At 33.4% G+C, this 18,559-nt stretch overlaps 1 protein-coding gene and 2 long non-coding RNA genes across 3 annotated transcripts in view; 1 reads left to right on the top strand and 2 right to left on the bottom strand.

The window, feature by feature from the left end:
* Window positions 1-2,293, bottom strand: part of LOC126746527 (uncharacterized) — a 136,493-nt gene extending 134,200 nt beyond the window's left edge. Inside the window, exon 1 of the mRNA XM_050454838.1 lies at window positions 1,945-2,293. The gene's annotated coding sequence lies outside the window, so the exon portion shown is untranslated. The remainder of the gene's footprint in view (window positions 1-1,944) is intronic.
* Window positions 2,294-12,591: 10,298 nt separating this feature from the next.
* On the bottom strand, window positions 12,592-15,061 carry LOC126746440 (uncharacterized). Its single transcript, XR_007663893.1, has 3 exons — window positions 14,921-15,061; window positions 14,144-14,478; window positions 12,592-12,776 (listed from the first exon to the last, which is right to left on the bottom strand). It is a non-coding gene; the product is annotated as an uncharacterized LOC126746440 (long non-coding RNA).
* LOC126746441 (uncharacterized) lies at window positions 13,041-17,591 on the top strand. Its single transcript, XR_007663894.1, has 2 exons — window positions 13,041-14,251; window positions 14,337-17,591. It is a non-coding gene; the product is annotated as an uncharacterized LOC126746441 (long non-coding RNA).
* Window positions 17,592-18,559: the final 968 nt, after the last annotated feature.

The following is an 18,559-nucleotide window of genomic DNA, read 5'->3' as shown; positions in this document are numbered from 1 at the left end:
AGAAACTGGTGTGCACAATGAAAATCGGTCATCTATTCCAGTATAATATATTTTTTTCTAAAATAAAGTCATACTTACTGAAAATGTCGCCATTGCTTTTTATTTTGGCGTTGTCTTATTTTTACCCTGGCTGTATCATATTTAAAACTAAAAGGTCAGATTTGTATACTTTGGTATCTCTGAAATACCATATTTAAAACTAAATGGCAAAATTTTAATACTTCAATATGTATCTGAAATGCCAAAAGCCAGCGAACAGGCCAAACTATATAACGATCTAAAAGTCTAAAAGGACTTTGCTAAAGGGTTGTAAACAGGTAGGCGTAAAAGCTTTCAGGTTCTACACACACAGGTTACTTTTAGGCATCTTCGGGTTCGATAAAGGTTATTTCTATTAGCTATATAGGTTCTGTGATATGCGATCTGGTTTCAAATTGGCCAGGGCCTATTGGCAACGACAACCTCTTTAGGGCTGGGCCTTTTTTTGCTACAGGAGGTTATGCGGACTAATAAATAACATTGTTTGTGCTTAATGGCATAATCAATAATTTTTCTTACAGGTTCTAGGAGTTATTTATAACCTTTTTAGAACCTAAATTGTTACTTGGGCAGTTCAACTATTTTAAAATTTTAAAATTTTTTAAATCACTAGATAAGTATTTACACTTAAGCATGATGCCTGTCTTCACTCGAATAAAATTGTACCCTTAAACAGCTTGTAATAAACAATTATTATGATTTTATTAAAGGTTTCCATACATTTGGCCACAGAGAAATAACTCCTCTTTCATCAAAACTAGTAAACAACATTCTTTTGCTTTACCTGCATTGCAATTTCTTTATTTGCTGATAAGCTGTTTATTTATATTTTTGAGAGTTTATATTTTCCCATTGCAATATTTTTTGCATTTTTCGAAAAAGTTTAATGTTTCCATACTTTTGGCCACCACTGTATGTCAATAATTTTGTTAAAAAAAAATTTTACATCAAAAAGATAACATGGAAACAGAGCCATATTGTTTAATTGAATCTTTTATTTCTAAAACACCAGAAGTTACATTTTTTGTTGATTTTTAGTTTATTATAGAATAGTTAAATATAGCACAAAACCTATCTTTTGGTTCAGAAATACCTCAAATTTAGATATGCCCTATGCCCTTATTTCCAAGAAGTTCCTACCTTTTATTGTGGAAAGAATCCAGATATTCAGACATTTTTTACCTTCAAAAAAATTTTAAAAATGTTACTTGGGGTGTTTCAGAAATAAGATTAAATTATTTCTTTTTTTTTTTTTATTATTGTTTCCAACCATCATACTAAATTCTCATTTTTGAAAACTACAGAGAACAGTAGAAAGTTAAAATGTGGTTTTCTTCAATAATCTGTGATCAAATCATGATGTTAATTAATAAATTGTCATAAAAATATAAAGTACCTACATTTATTGCTAACTCACTTATTATTAATAACATAATATGTTAATAAAAAGAAATTATTTCGACCACTAATATCGCAATTATGATCAAATTGGGCTAAGGCAAAATATTTGGTGACCCTATTAACAAAAATGTTTGGAATTTAGTGGTGGAACAATATAAAAATGACAACATAAAAAATTACTAGGTCAAGTTACACAAATAAAATTCCATTCTATTATCATTTGTGTTTGCTTAGACGAATGGAATTTTTTCATATAAGGCTCTGTTCTACAGTTTTAAAAAAATGTACCTCTGGAATTTGAACCGGATACGGGGCCTAAACATTATAAGGGACGTAATTATCTAAATTCTATTTTAAAAAGAAGTTAATCTAATAGTTAACTAAATAATATGGTAATAAAGCATCCCCAGAAAGACAAGCCTTAATCAAAGGACAAAACAAGGGAGTCTACCCCTAAAAAATCAATACTTCGGCTATCCCGGAATATTCATAACACACACTTACCTGTAAGTTTATAAACACTTCTACCCAAAGGAAACTTTAGAAATAACAAAAACTATAGCGAAGACACGTTAAAACCCAATTTGTAGTTTTTTATGTTCACACCGCACTAAACAGTAAACCCGTGAAAAGAATTTGACATTTCGGTCGAACCTGTGAGCTTTGGTATGCGAGGTATTCCAAATATTTACACTGGCCGCCTAGCGCCAAACTTTTGAATTACGGCCGCCAAACCACACGATACACCCGCCGTGAAATACATGTTACTTTTATACGTTTAAAAAATCCACATACACGTATTAATAAATATTTAGGAAAGATTTGTGCGATTCAAAACATGTTTTCATATTAAAAACATGTTTTGAATGTTTAACGTAAAAACAAAGATATTTATGATCAATAAAGCTTTGTAGCGTGTGAGTCTGGCTTTTCCTTGATTGGTCGCATATTCGCATAGCATGGTCGGTTTAAATAAAAGAAATAAGTTTCGATAAACTGCTGTTACAAGCAGTGGTAGAGGTACGGACGGTTAGGAATGCTGAATCTAAACTTACTTCGACGTTTGGCTGGCCTGCGCTGTAAGGATCTTTATATTGCTTGAGCGCATAACCACAGGACCGATGTTTACGTGCAGAAGGGGGAAAACAACGCATAACAAAACCGAGGTTATTAATAAATAGGCGGCAAGTTGATTTGAGAGACAAATACTTTTTTATGGTTTTAATATTTTTTTTTGATTTAACAAAATTAAATTATATTATACGAGGTGATTGACGACGTATGGTATGTACCGGGTGTCCAAATAAGAAAGGACGCCGGCTGTATCTCGGAAACTATTCATCGCACAGCACAGAAAAAAAAATTCTTAAGAAAAGTGGCCAAAAAAATGGCTGGAAAATATTTACAAGTTCCTAATTCTACCACAAGAGGGCGTAACTGCACAGTAATTTCAAAAAATTCAAATTTCGTCTAAAATACCCAGTATTAGGTACCATTTTGAAAACATCAGAATAATCTTCATTAATTTTGCCTTAATTTGGCTAAAGAATTTTCTTCATATCTCCAATGAGAAGGATGGGGGAAGATCATAAATAATGCAAATTTTTAATCGCCCTGTACTCAGATTTTTTATTAAAAGTAATTCAAGTGGGTACTCGTTTAAAAGGAAATTCAAAGGGCTTTCAAAATATGCACCTGTCAATGTCACTTTGTTTTCAGTGAAGTCGTCAGAGGGCGTTGTTTAACAGAGACTAGGTTTTTAGAGATTTTCTCTAAAAAGTTAAATGTAATGATATGATTTTTTCACTGCGGTTTCGAAGACTCAAAACATACTAATAAACCAGTGAAAACCGCGTTTCGATATCTCCATTTGTTTTGGAGTAATTTTTAAATAACCTATTTTTCAAATTTTAAATATAAGTACCTATAATTAATTTAACAAATAATTCAGAATTAGCAGGAATTAACAGATTAGATAAGTTGGAATAAGTTTGTCTCAGCGTTTTTACATATATTGAGTCGCATTAATATACAGGGTGATTCACGGTAGATGGCCTATTAGACGTTTGAGGCGAATGGCAACGCCGATCAATCTAAAAAAAAACGTTACAAAAATTAAACTCGCCTGACTTGATAACAGTTTATTTCAAATGCAATCAGAACTCAACGGATGCCTCTAGAATAATATATATGCTATGCGGTATCCAGAACAGAGACATTATATGAAAAGGACATTTGCAAGATTAGCTACTCGGTTAGCAGAAAATGGCAGTATCCGTTTACCTCTTATTCAATCTTCAAAATCCTTCTGACTAAACAATTATAACAAATAGCGCAAATTAATACTAAATATAAAATAAATAGAAATAAAACCTATAACTAATTCAATTTCTTTCAAGATGTTCGAAGTGTCCACCATCGTTACTAATAGAGTCGCGTACTTTTCGATAAGTAACGTGAACTGCAGCATCCACTTCGGCAACTGATATGCTTGTTACCGCATTTCTGATCCTGGCTATCATATCATCTGGTGTTGTAGGTCTGGTTTGGTAAACGATATCCTTTAGTCTGGCCCACAAATAAAAATCTAGGCAAGTTAGACCAGGAGATCGCGGAGGCCAAGGAAATATACTTCCTCGACCAATCCACCTATGAGGAAACCGTAAATTTAAAAAATTTCTCACATTTATCACAAAATCCGCGGGACATCCATCGTGCTGTAAAAACATCCTTGCACAGGTTTGAATTGGGATGTTTTCAAGCAGTACAGGCAAGTGATCTTGTAAAAAATCTAAATAGTTGTGCCCATTGAGGACCTCTTCAAAAATGTATGGACCAATAATTCTTCCTCCTATTATCCCACACCAGACATTAACAGACCATCGACCCTGATACTGCACTTCTCTCATCCAGTGGGGATTTATGGGAGCCCAATAGTGCATATTGTGTAAATTTACATTACCAACACTGGTGAAAGTTGCCTCGTCTGTCCATAGAATGTTTGAGATAAACTGGGGATCTTCTTCCATCATATTGCTAAACCAGTTACAATAATCAAGTCGTCTATCAAAATCGGTTCCTGTTAATTCCTGATGCAGCACCATATGATAAGGATGCAACCTAAAATAATATTCAAATTAGGTAAAAAATAAAAATAATATATATTTTTTAATATTCGATTCTAGTAATAGTTAAATTTAATTATCAACTTTTTAACAAACCTGTGGTCTCTTAAAATGTTATGCACAGTTGATTTCGTAATGCCCAAATCCAATGAAATCTTCCTATGTGAGGGTATAATCCAATATAAGCAAGCACATTAACAATATTTTCTTCAGATCATCCAGAGCGACATCTTCTGTTAAGAGGTAAATGCATACTGCCATTTTCTCGCAACCGAGTAGCTATTCTTGCAAATGTTCTTTTCGTATAATGTCTCTATTCTGGATACCGCATAGCATATATTTAAAATTTGAAAAATAGGTTATTTAAAAATTATTAGAAAACAAATGGAGATATCGAAACGCGGTTTTCACTGGTTTGTTAGTATGTTTTAAGTCTTTGAAACTGTAGTGAAAAAATCATATCATTGCATTTAACTTTTAGAGAAAATCTCTAAAAACCCAGTCTCTGTTAAACAACGCCCTCTGACGACTTCACTGAAAACAAAGTGACATTGACAGGTGCATATTTTGAAAGCCCTTTGAATTTCCTTTTAAACGAGTACCCACTTGAATTACTTTTAATAAAGAATCTGAGTACAGGGCGATTAAAAAGTTGCATTATTTATGATCTTCCCCCACCCTTCTCATTGGAGATATGAAGAAAATTCTTTTGCCAAATTAAGGCAAAATTAATGAAGATTATTCTGATGTTTTCAAAATGGTACATAATACTGGCTATTTTAGACGAAATTTGAATTTTTTGAAATTACTGTGCAGTTATGCCCTCTTGTGGTAGTCTTAGGAACTTGTAAATATTTTCCAGCCATTTTTTTGGCCACTTTTCATAAGAATTTTTTTTTCAGCGGTGTGCGATGAATAGTTTTCGAGATACAGCCGGCGTTCTTTCTTATTTGGACACCCGGTATATGGGAAACGGAACGTAGCATTTTTCTTAAAATTTGGTAGTCATGGTAACAGACAATGCTCTAAAATATTCTCCGTCTAAAATATTTCCAGCACTGAAGCGTTGCCACTTATACAGGGTGTCCCGAAAGTAATGGGACATTGAACAACAGTAGATTCCATACGTCAAAATAATGTGATTGAGGTCAAGTTGCCTTATCCTAACTTTAATAGTAACTGAAATACAGGGTCTCAAAGTATTATCGTTTTTTTCTCATAGGTCCTAAACCAATTGACATACTGACATGAAATTTAAAACATACGAGTCTTTTAAGAAAATAAAATAAAATTTTGTATACAGTTTTCGTGTTTTCGGTAGAGGGCTCTCGTTGCGTTAGTTTTTACTTTTTTACAACATCTAATTTTTTTTCAGCCCCGTATATCGGTTTAAAAAGTATCAAAATAAATTCCTTTTTTAATTTTACATAAAAAATTTATACCGTCAAAGTGGGTGACTTGAAATCAGAGGGTGAAGTGAAAAAATTTACGCGGTCGGACGGATATTTAAGTTATCACCTAAATGCACGGGAGCACGCTGCATAGGCACTGCCGCGCATTTGACCTTGGACCATGTTTACTTTTAGGCTAAAACTTGTCGCGCAATTTTGAATTAGTGTGCCGTAGCCGTAGGTCAAAGTATCTAATAAAAATTGTTGATTTTGTGAACATCTAGAACTTTTACTTCTGAGCCATAGTTGGAATTCAGTCAAAGGTATGAATTTCTAATATTAGATGGAAAAAATAGTTTTTCTGAAGATGTCATCACAGTTTTGGGGTCCGGTAAAGTTAAAGGGACGTCTAAAAAACGATTTTTTTCTTGAAAATTTTTACACAGAATGTTGAGTTTGAAGGTTTTATTGATAAAAAAATGAGGATGAAGTAAAAAAATTCAAAATTTTAAAAATTATAAAGGATTTTCTACTTACGTGTAATGGACAATTTCAGCCCGCTTAACTGCACTCTATTAGCGACTAACCATCACGTTGATCATTAGATACGCTATTAATTCAAAGTTAAAGCCTTAATTAACCAAATTCTATAACTTAGAAGAATTTACATCACTTCTTTAGGTCATAAACACAAATTTCTACAGGCGAATTAGGAATATCAAATATGTAAATACGGATTAATTCATAAATAAACAAAGACTGTCAAATATCACGTCAACAAAATATTATTTTATTATTTATTGGGAGTGGCGAGTACGATTTAAAAAAAAATCGTGTTTTAATCGTTTTTTTTGTATGTACACACGCATATACAAGCACACCTCTAATTGTGTATACACAGGCACAAACACGTGTTTGTGCCGACAATTCCTCTTTTCCTAACTATTATCCCAGTCTCTAAATAGGGCTCAAACGACTACCTAACCCACTATTTAACGCCAACCCAAGGTTCCAATCCCTTTTTGCAATCCCAACTCCACATGTGCGCCAACCACATAGTCCCATGAGCGTGTGCATATATTATGATTATATAAATAAACAAATACTTACCTATAATGAGACACGACAGAAAATTACAATAATCGTACTAGTACAGTAGCCACTCCCAATAAACAATAAAATAATAGTTGTTCACGTAAGTGACATTTGACAGTCTCTTTTATTTATGAATTAATCCGTATTTAGTATTTACATATTTGATATTCCTGATTTGCGTCTAGAAATTTGTGTATATGACCTAAAGAAGTGATGTAAATCCTTCTAAGTTACAGAATTTGGTTACTTAGGGCTTTAAATTTAAATTAATAGCATAAATAAAGTCGAAATTATACCCATTTTTAATGACGTCATTTTTGTTTATCTTTGTTTAGCATATTCCAAACAGCGGCGACAACAAACTTTTGAAAAAAAATGGTGTCTGATGATTATTCATCTTTTATATACTAGGTTATGTGAAATATCCGTCACTGTCAATCAAAAATATTGGTTTGTCAACTTGTTCTTGAAAGTTATTTCGAAAAGTGTTAGATAATGCCTAAAAAAAGATATAATAGGTATATTGAACAATCGCAGCTGATGATTTTAAATATATTGGCTTTTTTTGAACTGGAAAAGGAACAAGTCCAAAACGGAATTGCACTTCAAATTGAGAATGTGATACAGCGAGCCGCAGATACAACAAAATTGAGCACAACAACGATCGCAAATATAAAGAAGAATGGGATAAAATCAGATCAGGATTACGCAGCTCGTATATCTTCCAAGCAAAAGACAGCAAAAACCAAAATTACAACATATTTGAAACATAGAATTCGGGACACAATTTATTCTATGTACGCCAGAAAAGAATATGTAATATTGGCAACAATAAGAGAAAAGTTCAGGGAAGAAATTGAATATTTTGAGTTTTCCATTGACTCCTTAAGAAGATGGATCAATAGTATAGGCTTCAAGTAGAAAAAATCAAATAACAGAAAATATTTGATGGACTTGCCAAATATTGTTCATAAAAGAATCAATTTTTTAAGGGAGTATATCAAAAATAGAAATGTAGGTCCGGAAGGTTTTACTTTAGTTTTCATTGACGAGACGTCGATTTTTAGCAAGGGATCATTTCGTAGTAGCTGGCAAGATGACACCAAGCACACGGATTCAAGGAAAAACAGTGAATGTAAAAATTATCTGGTTATCTTTTTAGATTTTTTTTTGAATAAAAACTGTTGCCCTTTTAAGGGCCCTCTAACTTCATAATTTCATCTGTTTCATAGTTTCATCTAATTTCTCTCTAAGACAATATGAGGGAATTTAACTCCATACACTACTCGTATGTGCATGGAACATTACTAACAATAATTATATTAAATTTATGTTCTGAAAGAATGATTTCTAAAAGAAGAGAATTGAATTATCTTTTATTTTTAAGGTCATCGTTATATCGTGGTCCACGCCGGAACCAAAGATGGCTTCATCAAGGGTGCAAATTTAATATTCAAGAGTGGATTAAAGACGGGAGATTATCATGACAATATGAACAGGAAAAACTTCGAAAACTGGTTTAAAACTCAGCTGGTTCCAAATGTTCCCCCAAAGTCATTTATAATCATGTTAATCAATCAAGTTACCATTCTGGTTTATTAGAAGAAATCCCGAGAAAATCTTGGACAAAGCAGAGACTGACCGAATGGTTGAAGAAAAAAAATATTGGCTTTCCAGTAAAAGCCATGAAAGATAAAATATGGAGTATTGCACGCAGAAACTGCCCTAGTGAAAAAAAGTACTTCCTTGATGAATATGTTAAACCTTTAGGACACAAAATTTTGCGACTGCCACCATATCATTGCCAGTTTAATGCAATTGAAATGGTATGGTCGGAATGTAAACGAAAATATGATCAATATATTTCCAATTTTAAGGGGTCACCTTCAGAAGTTCTGACTAAATGGAAAAGGGTAATAAACGAAATTTCTATAGATCATTGGCAAAAATATGTTTTTCATACAGAAAAGGTAATTGAAAAGGCTTGGGAGGCAATACAAGTGTGTGATGCCTATGACAGTCTGCCACTTGTGATTACGACTGACGAAGACGACGATGACGAAGACAATATCTCTGATTTCAGTTCTGACTCTGACAATACTGACGAGATTGATTAAGCTTTTTTTGTTCTAGCAAATTTTATTTTATGATCGTCGTTTAAGTATTCAATCATAAAGTTGCAATTTCATTAACTTGGTAATGCAATAAGGCGTGTTTTTTTTGACTTTGTATGTTTTATTTTTTGGAATGGTATTTTCAATTTAATATGTTAACATATTCCTTCAAGCAGCATTTTTTTTCATGAACGAGTAAATTAAATTGTCAATATTTAAATTTTTCCCAGTGAGTTAAAATAATTTTATACCATTATTCACAATTTTTGTAAGCTAGGTTCTGTTACGTCTACTGCTCGTATCGAATTCTACCTTTCAAATATGTTGTAGATTTGGTTTTTGCGGTCTTTTGCTTGGAAAATATATGAGCAGCGTAATCCTGATCTGATTTTATCCCATTCTTCTTTATATTTGCGATCGTTGTTGTGCTCAATTTTGTTGCATCTGTGGCTCGCTCTATCACATTCTCAATTTGAAGTGCAATTCCGTTTCGGACTTGTTTATGTCCTATTATTTATGATTAATTATAATAATATTTGTTAATTGTTAAGTTTGTTAATAATACAATAAATACTACAAGATTTTTTAAAATTTTTTTGGGAATGAAAGTATATACACGAATATAAAAATATATTAATATGCTGCTAAAATAAATCATTTGTTAATTTCTGAACGTATAAAAATACATAGCAGACTATATTAATTTCTGAAGGCGATGGTAAAGTTTCTAACCTAATATTGATTGGCAAAAATATCTACGCGATACGTTTTTTCTCACCTGGATGTCGTAACTACAAATGGGTATAATTTCGACTTTAATGGTCAACGTGATGGCTAGTCGCAAATACAGTATTGTTAAGCCGGGTGTAATTGTGAATTATACGTAAGTAGAAAATCCTTTATAATTTTTAAAATTTTGCATTTTTTTACTTCATCCTCACTTTTTTATCAATAAAATGTTCAAACTCAACATTCTATGTAAAAATTTTCAAAAAAAAATCGTTTTTTAGACGTCCCTTTAACTTTAACGGACCCCAGTTTTGCTTTGAAAAATTGTTTCAAATTTTTTTTTTAATTTTTTTAACTTTTGGTTACATTTTTAGGGTGACTTGAAAAATCATGCCACAGAAATATAAGAAGAAAATTGGCGGACGGCGATATGTGAATTATACAAATGACAACCTAGAAAGTGCTCTAGCCGCAATTAGAGATGGGATGTCCTATTCCGAGGCTTCTCAAACATATAAAATTTCTTTGGTGACCCTATGGAGGAAGATTAAGAATAAGCACCCGAAAAAGTTTGGGGGACAACCTGTTTTAAGTAAAAGAGAAGAAAATGCCATTGTAGCAGCTGTTATTACGGCGGCAGAATGGGGCTATCCATATGACCATATGAGAAGGAGGATATAAAATTATTAGTTAAAAATTACTTGGATCGAGCCGGCAAACAGGTGACCAAGTTTTCTAATAATATGCCTGGAAAAGATTGGTGCACGGACTTTCTTACAAGGCATAAAGATGTATTAAAGGTTCGTTTGGCTAAAAATATAATAAGATCTAGGGCAGGTGTATCAAGAAAAGTTTTATATGAATATTTTGATAAATTGGAAGTTTCTCTCAAAGACGTACCACCAGAGAATTTAATAAACTATGACGAAACAAATTTTGTTGATCCCGGAAGGCTTAAAGTTGTTATACGAAGAACTATGAAGCACGCAGAGTAAGTTTGTGATTCCACCAAGTCTGCCCACTCAGTCATGTTCTCTGTAACAGCGGCTGGACTTTTGTTACCTCAATACGTTGTCTACAAATCTGAAAATTTGTGGTCTACTTGAACTCAAAGTGGCCCCGAAGGTTATATTTACAACCGCAGCAAGTCTGGGTGGTTCGATCAAAGTTTGATTGAGGATTGGTTCTTCAACATCATTGTTTCTTATTATAGACGTCTGGATGTCCCAAAAGCTATCGTTGGGGACAATCTAGCAAGTCATTTGTCAGAGGCTGTAATAAAAAAATGAGGAAGAAAATATTAGATTCATTTTCTTACCAGCAAACAGTGCCCATTTGACACAACCCCTTGATGTGTCCTGCTTCAGACCAATCAAGATTGGGATATCTCTGGGATTGGGATAGACAGGTTTATATCCGCTTAACCGAGAAAAGGTCCTTGTTAAAGTCCCAGACGACAATGAGACTGACGCCAATAATAGTGTTACATCATTAGTTGCAGAGTCAGTTACATCTCTTTTTAAGGAATGCATATTTAAAGAACCGCGAGTCAAACAAATCATCCGTAAGAAATTGGTAGTGGCGCCCGGAGAAAGCGTTACAGATCAAAAGATTTCAAGCTCTTCGGAATCGGAAAAAGTAACTACATATAATTGAGCCAGAAGAGGAGATATTGTCGAATAAAGGATCAGAGGAACTTGAAGATATCGAGCTTCCCTGCTTTGTAAACCCAGTGCCAAAAAAAATATTAACTCGGAAAACTTACAAATAGTCGAGAAAGCGCAAATCGCTCTAGACAACTTGGTAGAAGAAGACTTCATCTTGGTAGAGTTTACTACACTAAAGAAAAAGCAATAAAGATATCTGGCAAAAGTAATGGAAGTAGACCAAAGATTTATACATTGCTCATTTCTTAGGCCTTCGGAAAAAATCAAAGATGCCTTTGTTTTTCCCCTTAAGCCAGATATTAGTGACATTACTATGGAGCAGGTGATCAGGAAGTTTGAGCGTCCTGAAGAGTTAAGGAGAGGAGCACTAAAATTTATTTTTTAAAAACAATATTAGATTAAAATAGTTTTTAAGCTATATTTAGTTTATATTTTTTATATAAAATAATGTTTTATAATTGGTACAACCAAAGAAATTAGTTTTAATTAACTAATTTTGTTTCGATACACCCTTTAGAGCGGGTGACTTGAAATTTTCTGTTTATTATTTTTTTTTTGAAAACTAAAAGAAATTTTTTCCGATGTATATGTTCCCCAAACTTATGTGCAAGTTTTCCATTGACGGTACCTTATTAAAGTCGCTAGGAGCAACCATTTTCGAAATAATCGCACTTTTAGGTTTTCATAATATGTGAATGACTTAAATTTACTAGATTTTTGTATAGAAAAATGGCAACACCTTTGATTTTTTAAATGGAACACCCTATAGAGGTATTTTTAGATATTTTGATTCCCTGCTTCATTTTGAGTATTTCTTAATCATATTTCCGTTGCTTGAGCAATTTAAGACCCAGCGATTTTCCGAAAATTGTTTTGTTTAATAGGAAGGGTACGGCCTATAGAACATTTTAAAACAAAAAAACTTTTTGGATGAACCATATTTTGAACTATAAAATCAAAAAACTTACTAAATGACGTCATTTTAGCTACTAATATAAAAATGTTGACTTAATTACGGCTATTACCTGCACTAACTGATTATATACAGTACTTTTCTTTATAATGTCCCTCTCCCCTCTCTTTATTTTTTGAGCGGATCAATTCAAAACATTGAATTGATCCGTTGCTGGGCGCCATCTTGGACAAAAAAAATTAAAAGGAAAGGGTGGTCTTGTGGCACATCATTTTCAAGCTCCTGACGAGTACTTTATAACCCTAGAATATAAATTTAATATCTCTGCCTACTACAAAATGGTGGTAAATTTAATAATTACCTAAATACCAAAACACTGACATGCATATCTCTACAAATAATTATTATTCTCTGCTGTATCCAGCGACGGCGATAATTTTGATAAAAGTTTGTTTTCGTACTAATATTTTTCTTGACAGTAACAAAAATATCAGTTCGAAAACAAATATCATTATGCAGTTAAAGTATTCTCATTTAGATTTCGGTTTTAGTGGTAGTAGTTTAAAATGGTCAATTCTCGTCCATTAGAAGAAAAAATTGAAGCGATTTTTATTTACGGTGCGACGCGTAACTTTCATGAAGCCGCAAGGATTTTCAACGATCGTTTCCCGAATCGTCCTATTTGTAGAAAATATTTACGGGAACTCGTATCTAAATTTACAACTACGGGTAGTGTAAACAACAAAAAGCCCCCAGGACGTCCGTCCATTTCGGAAGAAAAGCAAGTTCAAATAATTGGTTAAATGATAGTTAATCCCCAACAATCAAATTCCTCCGTCGCGAATGAACATGGGGTATGTCCTTCTACTGTATGGAGACATGGAGAAAAGGAATAAGTATCATCCGTACAAAATCCAAATTGTACACCAGTTAACTGAAGATGACCCTGATCGAATAACATTCTGTGAAACTATAACAGAAACCCTTGCACGGCATCCATATCTATATCTCCATAATATTTGTTATAGTGATGAATGTTCATTTTTTCTCAACGGTAATGTTCATAGACAAACTTGTGGGTATTGAATTGACACTAATCGTCATGTCTTCCGAGAAACTCATACTCAATATCAAGAAAAAATAAACGTTTGGGCAGGGATATTAAGAAACCATATTGTAGGGCCTCTATTCGTCGAACAAAATTTAACAGGGGAACTGTATTTGGATATGCTAAAAAATACTACTGACCCTCTAATTATCGAAATTGTCGAAACAAATGCCAACGAATTCGATATGGATATTGTATTCCAGCAAGATGGAGCTCCACCACACTACCCCAGACAAGTTCGGAACTCGTATTTAGATTAGATTAATCGTAATTTCCCCGGTCGTTGGATTGGCCGTCGAGGACCTGTGGAATGGCCAGCTTGCTCGCCAGATTTGACACCTATAAACTTTTTTTATGGTGCTATTTGAAGCAAAAGGTGCACGAAACTGAACCTGCTTTAGTATTGGATTTACGACAGATAATAACGAATATTTGTAGAAATATCAATGTTAGTGTATTTGAAAAATTTCGGTGTGAAATTTCGGACCGACTGTTCTTGTGTAAAGAAGTTCAAGGCAACCATTTGCAGGCGCCTATATATAAATATATAAATATATATACCTTTTTTTATAGAAGTTTAGGAAAATCAGCTTAACAGACAACCCGGTCTTCTGGCGTTCGGGGCTCTGTTTCCTAGTGATTGTCTTCTTTGTCCTTTGTTTTTAATAGGTAAGTGATTTTGTAATACTGTGATTTTGTAATACTTTTGTAATACGTGATATTTTTGATAAGATGGTTTTTATTAAATATTCAGATTGTAGCTGTTCTCCTGTTATAGCTCTGATTCTAGTCTTTTTGCTGTCCACCTTTCGTACTTAAAGACGGCATGATCTGGAGTGTCTTTTTCTTAGCAGTAATTGTCGCTGTCTATTTTCCCGAAGCGTTTCAGGTATGTCCTAAAATAGCTGGGTTATACAGTGAATACGCGCAAGTTGGAACAAATTCATTTAAAGTTCAGGGGTGCGTTCGAAAAAAACGCTCGGACATGTTAATTTTTATTTTTATCGTGATGTTTTTCTTGATGAATTCATGTATACAGGGTGGACAAAAAATGAACTACGAGTATCAACTTAATTGTTTTTAAATAGAAACACCTATTTTTTATTTAATTTTTTAATTCTGTATAAAATTTTAAGTATATTTTGTATACCATATCCTATACCTAACCTCAATATTAATTAAGAAACTTGCGATTAATTTTTTTATAAATAACCATGAATTTTTGGAACAGTTTATAAAAAAAAACGAAACAAAAAAATTAAAATGTTCAAATTGTTGACCATTAACTTCCTGACAGTAACCAAGTCGATATTCAAATTCTTGTAATACTTTACTTACTGTTTGAGACCGGATATGTTCTATTTTAGCTCTAATTCTATTTTTTAATTCTTCTAAACTTTCAGGTTTACCAAATAAACTTTATATTTTAGATAACCCCATAGATAAAAGTCCAATGGTGGTTAATCCGGCGAATAATGCTGGCCATTCAATAAAACCCCTCTTCCAATCCATATATTTGGGAAAATGTTGGTAAGGTAATCTCGTACTGTTGGCGAATAGTGTCGGGGGAGGCGCCATCCTGTTGGAACCATATCGAATCTGCCGATAGAAATGGGTTTTCACCATTTGGATAAACTGCATTTAAACTAGGTACTATCTGATTTTGAAGCAACTCTAAACTTTTTTCAGAGGTAAGTGCGCCCTCAATAAAATAGGTACCCACAATTGACGTGCCCACAATTCCGGCCCATATGTTTAACTTCTTAGGAAATTGTGTGTGACTTTCCATACTCTAGTATGGATTTGGTTCTGGTGCCCATAACGAAAATTTTGCCTATTTACATAACCATTAAAAAAAAACTTGCCTTGTTGGAAAAACAATCTTACTTAAAAATTGTGGGTTTTTATTACATTTATTCATCATTATTTTGTAAAACTCTATTTTGCGGATGTGATCATTTTCAATAAGCTCCTGAAGTAAATGAATTTTATATGGATGTCATTCATTCCCACGCAAATATTTTAGAACACATGATTTACTAACCGATTGATCAGCAGCAACTTGTCGAGTTGACTTATGTGGATTTTCTTGTAGATCGAGCAATATATCTAATTGTCTGTTTTCTGGAAGCGTAGGTCTAGGTCATATTTGTCTCTAACATGACCAAAATCTCGAAACTTTTTTTTAATTTTGCTTACTACCGAACGTGTAATAGGCCTCTCCGAGTACTTATTGTTAAACAGATCGCAAACTTCGGCCTGTGTTCGAGCTTATCGTTATATCCTATCATCATCAAAATTTCAATTCTTTGTTTTTTAGTTAAATGCGCCATACTTTTAAACTTTGCAACTGCACTTGACACCTACTGACATTCACGTAAAATAATATATACTATTTCCATGCGATTAAATGGTGACAAGGTGTCAACAATCAAATATACCTGTTACCAGTTAAAAAACTATGAAAAAACATGTTTGAATATGCTGAAATGACCCAAACAGTTGCAAATTTATTAATAATGTTAGTATTAGGTATAAGACACGGTAAACAAAATATACTTAAAATTCTATGCAGAATTCAAAAATGGAAAAAAGAATTTAGGTATTTCAATTTAAAAACTTGAAGTTGATGATCGTTGCTTATTTTTGGTTCACCCTATATACATGAATTCATCATCAAAAAAATCACTTTGATCCAACTTGCGCGTCCTCACTGTATAATATTCAACTTCCCCATGTCTCCTTTCGATCCAGACCCTAATGTTTGGTATTAATTTTTTTTGTCAAAGTAGCATTTTCAGATCGGTCTCATCTCTGTTGCCAGATGGCTATTTTTTCCATTCGCACCAGCGAAGGTGAGCCTTCCGTGTTTAGGATTTGCGCTCTTTCCTGTACCATGAGGTCGATGGGTAAGAGCACAGATGTAAATAGCTCCGCATGGAGTGCTCCGTGTCGTGAATGATGCGAACGCAGTGCCAGAAATTAGACATACTGTCGCCACTGTAAAGGATATTATAACGTTTTTCAGAGAATCGACTACGCTTCAAACCAGAAATTATGCCACCAGAAAATCTGCATATCAGTTGCATTCAGCCGTTACAAAACCAGTGTTTATTATTGCTCTACAAACAAATGCCAAATATTTAGCAGTTTTAGAATCAGTACTTAGCGCACTGCGAGCTAAATCGATCGACATAATCTCGGTGAGGGAACACATCAAAATTATCAAGGACATTCTCCGAAATGACCGCGAGTTTCCTGATAGAATAAGTAATGAAATGCTTTAAAAAGCGTGAGCTGTTGCAATGGATTTGAACATAGAAATTTCGATTCCACGTCTTGCTCACAAGCAAACACATAGAAGTAATCCGCCATCAATGATAACGAATATTGGCGGCGTTCCCTCATAATACCATACATTGATTTACTCATTTCATCAATGAATATTCGATTCTTCCAAGAAAATATTCCGGCGTTTGCTTTAAGCAAGCTACATCCCTTGTATATGACCAAGACCAAAACCCGCGTTATAGACGTACACAAGAACGCAGAATCATTCCAAGAATTTTATAACCTGGATATCACAGAACTGAACCTTTTGCATAATTTATGGGTGAAGAAGGCTTTATCAGATGATCAATAAAGGGGCATAGAAGTAGTTGATCTGTTCAACGAAGCCAACATTTTTTACCCTGCTGTCAGAAAGGCATTGATTATTTTAAGCACTATCCCATGCACCACGGCGACCGTAGAACGGTCCTTCAGTACGCTGCGAAGAGTTAAAACGTGGCTTAGAATGGGTGAAGAAAGGCTTACAGGTTTATGTCTGATGAGCATACATCGCAATTATTTAAAAGAAAGCAGTGAGTTTATTGAAAAGACTCATAGACAAATTATCGGCAAATCCGAGAAGATTACTGTTAAATTAATATACATATGTATTATGATTATTATATATATAATCTTTTGTTTTGTGTCAATCAAACTAATTAATAAAACTTAATTTTCACGATTTTTTGTTTTAATATATCCGACCGACCATCTGCTCGAAACAGGTACAGGTATGAGCTGCTCCCCCCCTAGCTGAAATTCTGGGTACGCCCTTGATACTGTACTTTACAACAATTATACAATTTATCTCTTAATATATTTTTGTTATGCATGTTCATATTTGTAATTCATCTTGATATTCTGTTACATGTCACCAAAATCTAGTAAAGAGAAGTCCATAGATTTTAGAAAAAAAACTGTAACTTGATGTTAACAACCACATATTATAGACAATTTCATATACAAAAAGAAACACTTAATGCGTTTAAAACTCCACAATCACTTGGGACAGTTCTAAAAAAATTGAAGTTTGTGTTACCACAGTATCCTGACAAAAAAAGGAGGTTTTAAAAAAAAAAAATTTCTAGCTGAATTTCCAAAATTATCCACAGTGATAACTGAGGAAAATCAAATTCCTGGAATAAAATAAAAAGCTGTTTGAAAGAAAGTGTTCAAAGATTTTATGCCAGAGATGATACAAGTAGACAAGCACCGGAAAAAAAAAGATGTTGCAGTTAAAAATGACTGCGGTTTAAAAGAGAAAATTTAAAAGGGGCAAGCAGCATTCAAAAGTTTTATGAATTTCGTCCAAAATACGTTTTTCTACGCTCTTTAATGCCTCACGATGTGTGCATTTATGAGTACCATGCTAATTTTAATTTTTTAGTCGAAGCTATTCACAAATCTGTAAGTAGATTTCCTAAAAATTCCAACGAATTATTGCCGGCTATATGCTGCCAAACCGACGGGTTTACCTGTAATAATAATTTATGTGAAAAATGTGACAGAAATAGAATTTGCCTTGTTACCCCTTAAGTTAATTTGGAAGATAAAATTAACTGGGAACGGTGGCAAGTTAATCTCCAAAGACCTCAAGTACCAGAAATAACAAGCACTCTTAAAGGCTGCTGTAGATCAATTGCAGGA

Source organism: Anthonomus grandis, chromosome 17 (assembly GCF_022605725.1).
Source record: "Anthonomus grandis grandis chromosome 17, icAntGran1.3, whole genome shotgun sequence".
Taxonomy (NCBI): domain Eukaryota; kingdom Metazoa; phylum Arthropoda; class Insecta; order Coleoptera; family Curculionidae; genus Anthonomus; species Anthonomus grandis.
The sequence above is the reverse complement of the archived record's forward strand: the minus strand, read 5'-3'. Positions and strand labels throughout refer to the sequence as shown.